Source organism: Lathyrus oleraceus, chromosome 3, assembly GCF_024323335.1.
Source record: "Lathyrus oleraceus cultivar Zhongwan6 chromosome 3, CAAS_Psat_ZW6_1.0, whole genome shotgun sequence".
NCBI lineage: Eukaryota > Viridiplantae > Streptophyta > Magnoliopsida > Fabales > Fabaceae > Lathyrus > Lathyrus oleraceus.
Window position 1 is genome coordinate 27,449,174 of NC_066581.1, and position 5,177 is coordinate 27,454,350.

At 37.6% G+C, this 5,177-nt stretch overlaps 1 long non-coding RNA gene across 1 annotated transcript; it reads right to left on the reverse strand.

Annotated features, from left to right (window-relative positions):
* Nucleotides 1–2,777: 2,777 nt before the first annotated feature.
* LOC127132257 (uncharacterized) lies at nucleotides 2,778–3,323 on the reverse strand. The gene is made up of 2 exons (XR_007806645.1): nucleotides 3,240–3,323; nucleotides 2,778–3,151 (listed from the first exon to the last, which is right to left on the reverse strand). It is a non-coding gene; the product is annotated as an uncharacterized LOC127132257 (long non-coding RNA).
* Between the last annotated feature and the right edge of the window lie 1,854 nt (nucleotides 3,324–5,177).

The following is a 5,177-nucleotide window of genomic DNA, read 5'->3' on the forward strand; positions in this document are numbered from 1 at the left end:
TTTGCCCTGGCCTTAGAGCGGAATGGCTGCCCTTTTTCCCAATTTGCGAGTTGCGGCATCGTTTCCTATTCTCCAACCTCAGAGTTGATATCTGCAAACCCGACCTCCGAGTTGACACCTGCCTATGTCTCCAACCTTAGAGTCGATGTCCATCATTATACCCAACCTCAGAGTTGACGCCCACCCTTTCTCCAGTCTCAGAACCGATGTTGATCACGATTTGTTTCCAATCGTAGAGTGGAGAATATCCAGTTTTACCCCAATCGCAGTATTAAGGTGAGGATGTTTTAATCCCCAGTAATCAGTGTTGATTTTTCTTCTGTCCCCAACCTCAGAGTTAACGACCAACTATTTACCTTCCCAATTCGCGTACTGTCGTTCCCAGTAAGGTCATCTGCCATCCTGAATCCAAGGATTTTCTTGGCGAACCATTTCATAATTCCAAAGAAACAAATACCAAGGAGATATCCCCCAGCGGAAAATTCTTTCTCGATGTCTTAAAAGACAAAAACTTGTTAGTAGATATAAAATGAAAAAAATAATCAATCATACTGCATACGTCATGCATATCTAACCGCTCATATACTCATTTACCACATGACATTCCTATTCCCAACAGCTTCCCTGTGCAAAGACATGTTTGTTCACCCACATATCCTAGTGAAGAAGACCTCCTTGTGACCTATCTTCACATAGCTTTCCATTTGTTCATGGCGGGAAATTTCTTGTTATTCTAGTATTTAATCCTCTCCTACCTTGATATTTGGAAGTCATTGTTATCCATACATTCAGGTCCGAGAAGATTAAATAGGGGCAGCTGTCATACCCCAAAATTCTCCCTACCCTTCACATGCTCATATAGGTCACTAACCCTAATCATTTTCATATCATCCTCATCCATTCATTTTGAAATTCTGGTATAGTCAGAGTTCAGATATTCTACACGAAGTCATGACATCTGATCCAACATTGTTACTTATACAGCAAGACAGTTAGAAAAATTAAAGCCCAGTACTCATATGCACACAGTCCCAGATGTCACTACATCTGCTACTCTACCACCATGGACAGAAGAACATCCAGTTTTGTCCATCTAGAACAATGACACAGTAGAGATCAAACATGGCACTTATGTTTATTAATCCTGCCCAATTATCAGCATGATGTCTCAACATTAATTTGAACATCATTTGTTCCAACATTACAGAAGGATGAACTGTAACAGACCAACCAGTCTATCAGTAACATCAGTCAATAATGAATATCATAACATTCTGTTTTGCAATCAGACTGCAGGCTATGTGTCAAGTCTGTTATTCTCTTCATAAACAGACTAGAAACAGACTGAGGTATAACAAACAAAATATAGTGTGCAGAAGGTAAAAACACCAGTAATTATTAACCCAGTTCGGTACAACGTTACCTACTCTGGGGGCATACCAAGCCAGGAAGAAGATCCACTATTAGTAGTATTAATTCAGAGTTAAACTCCCCCGTTTACAACTCCTCACTTAATCCCTACCCAATGCAATCTATACCTAGGCACTCCTAGATAGAAACCTCCAGTTTCCATTCCTATCATTACAAGTACCATGTAATGTTTAAACAAATTGAACTTGCTTCACAGCTTCGTTCAAGAACATAACCACTCTTGCCTACAGGCTTTGAGTTACAAATAATCTCATGCTTTCAAGCACTGAGAAACACTTGGTAACCTTCCCACGGGTTGGGAGGTTTACCTCACACATACCCCTAATTTTTACATTGTTTGAGGCTTACAAAACCTAGGTTACAATCTCCTATTTATAACCTAACCACCCAACTGGATTTGGGCCTTCAGAAATCGCAGCAAATCTTTCCTTTGCTGTTACAGAGCTGGCAGAAATCTTCTGCTACAATCAAGGTCTTCAATCTTTTATTTCCTAAAAGATCTCCATATTTGGAAACTGCATATTCACCAAATATTCACCAAATCTTTTGATTGAATCTTCAAGATCTTCACATAGAAGATAGGATATTCACCAGATCTCCTAATTAATCACAAACCAAGCCAGAATTAACTGATTCAGTTTGATACACATGTGAGATGTCACAGTCCCGATGTCGTGACATCTTACATGACATGTTGGTCCAGATGTTGAATTTCTTCAACCCAACATATTAAAACAACAGAGGTGATTACCTTATTTGTTTTACAAAATTAATGTCAATCTTAAGGTACTAACACATTTCATTTGGATAAGCATGGTTCAATCCGATTTACAAGTCGCTTCAGTTGGATTCACCAATCCATTGCATATACGGTCATCATTTCATTATCATGTCAATAATTGTTCTGATTAATTCTAATATCGTATTGATTTCAACTTTAAATTAATTCTTGAAGTTTAAGTTGATTTCGTGGTTAGAGTTGATCTTTGAAAATAAATTTGGTAATCATTTCTTTCTTTTTCGAATTAATTTTGGAAATTCAAGTTGAGTTGGACGGTCCAAGTTGATTATTGAAAAGTCGAATTGATTTTGGGGAATTTGATCATTTTTGCATTGAGCCCATTCCATTGTTTTTTCTTTAAGCCCATTTAACTACTCATTATTGGTATTAAACATTTTTATCCATTTGAAATAAAAACTCAGTGTTTACAATTTTAATTCAATTAATCCATATTCCATTTTAATCCAATTTCAAAAACCAAATCCATATTTCATCACATATCCATATTTTCAAATCCATTTTTTAAATCCTTTTTTTTTTTTTCATTTTATAATCCAAATCTCCATTTAATCCACTTAACCAATTTTAGTCCAATATCCAATTAAAAGTATCCATTAACCAAACGTGAATTACAGTGTAGTGCAGTGCAGTAACCAAACGTGGATAACATTTCAAACACAAGCTGCCAAGTAGCTGCATAAGCCAAACGACGATGAAAAATAATACCAGTTGCTACAGCACGCGAAAAGCTTCCATCCGCGCAAGAAACAACGCTACTACAAAGCCAGCTTCAAAAGCTCTTCCAAACACAAAGAATTCAAGCATAAAGCTGCAAGTGAAAACAACCAAAACGGGAAGCATAAACGAAAAGCTACTACCAAAGCTCGACTCAGCAGCAAAATGTGATAATCCAAGCCACAAAGCAACGGCTCCATCAACCTGCAAACCATCAAAGCCCATACAAGCCATGACAAAAAAACCAAGTTGCAACAATAGTACGTTAAAACGCAGTGAAACGCGAGGCTACCAGCTACAGCTCCAAACGCACACGCGTGCGAAATCAAAACGCTACGATGCAAAAGCCAAAAATCCACAAGCTCCAAACGCAGATGATCGGGAAAATAGCAAGTGTACTATTTTGTCTGTTATAGTAATAATGGGGAAATTCCCCGAATATCGATCTCAAGGACTGCAGTTAGTATTGAGTTTAAATTATCATTCAATTAAACAAAAAATATTAATTTGGTTTTGAGTATAAAAGAAAATAATAAAGAAATATGAAAATAAAGGTTTATAGAGAAAAAGGAATAATGTCAAGGAAGGTGTATGATTTATCCCTGTAACAACTCTGAGTTACTATTGCATCAACAAATATCAATTACTACCAGTTCTCAAGGGTATTTTCTCCCAAGTCATTGGTGAGAAAACCTTTAATCAATCTACCCTAATTCCTATGTCCATAGCCAATTAGGGTGAAGTTAAGCTGTATAATATCAAGAATGCTCTGGTTCATACAGGGTATCCCTAGTCCTAGGTGATATCTACTGCAGAGTAACCTGATGAAACCTTATCACTGGCGGTCCAGCCTAAGTGATAACCATAGATCAATCTCAATTGGTCCGAAAGAGAAAGCAATAAACACATCAAAAGGTTGCCGTAAACAAAATATTATAAATGCAAATGTAAACTCAAATTCATTACTATTCTAAATCAGGGACACCCCCTAGCATTTGGGGGTTTAGCTACTCATATTGTTTAAAACAAATTCAAGATAAAAATTACACATTTCAAGTAATTGGATGACTTTGATCTTCAATCGCTCCCGCTCATGAACCTCTTCAGCTCTCCAAATGCCTTGATCTCTGTAATACTTGATTCCTTCATAATACTACTGTTTGCTGTATTCCCAGATGATTTTTCCTTTGGCAGAAGACCTCTTTTTATAGTGAAAGTTCCCAGCAGCAGTTGGACAGGTCCAAAGATGTATCCACAAAGCCCGAGAAAATTGGAAATATTGGGCTTGGGCTGACACGGCCCGTGTCAGCTGACACGGGTGGCCGTGTCAGCCTACTGTTTCTCCTGACACAAGTCCTACCCATCCTCGTAAGTCATCATTCATACTTCCACTTTAAAGCACCATTTCACCTGTCAGCTTATTTCACATTCTCACCAATTCTCTCGGGGTAAGCTGTTTACACTCATAATTCAAAGTATGCAATATCACTCACAAGTTTGAATAATCTCTCTTTTCTCATCACTTATACATAACACACACACTTTTGAGGTCTTTAGGGTTGTAGCTTGACTTGGGTCAGGGTATGGATTAAAAAGGAAAACAAGGGGCTTTTGGTTCAGAGTCGATGTTACATACTGTGTTTGTTTCTTTTATTTCCTCGGTTTTCTTTTCTTATTTCTTGAATTTTTACCGACTGCCCTTTTCCGTGCTTTTTCTTTTGAATCATCGATTATTTGATTTTTATTTTTCTTTCTTTTTCTCGATTCATCAATTTTTCTTTTACTTTTATTTTTGCACTTTCTAGGGCTTTGAGTGGTTTTGGGGTTTTACCCCAAACTTAGTTTTTCCACACAGTTGAATGTATTCTCATGACTCTGAATAGGGTGAGGAAGTGTTTTGGCCAATGGTTACATTCATGGTGTTTTACAACAAAAATGTATATAGGCTCAAAGGGGGTTAACGAAGGATATAATAATGTGGGATGGCTAGAAAGGCTCGGGGTTAATTACAAACAACGTGCCTCAGTGTGTGTATCATGCAGTGACAGTCCCAGAGAGTCTACGCAAATTTAGAGTGATAAAGACAAACCTGAATGACTCTCATGATGATTAATGTGTTTGGCCTTTTCAGACTCACTTGGTTGGTTCAGCTTTGACAGGATCCACAATGCTCCTTAATTTGGTGCAATTGCTTTCTTACTTCGGAGTATGCAGAATACTCGTGTCGGTT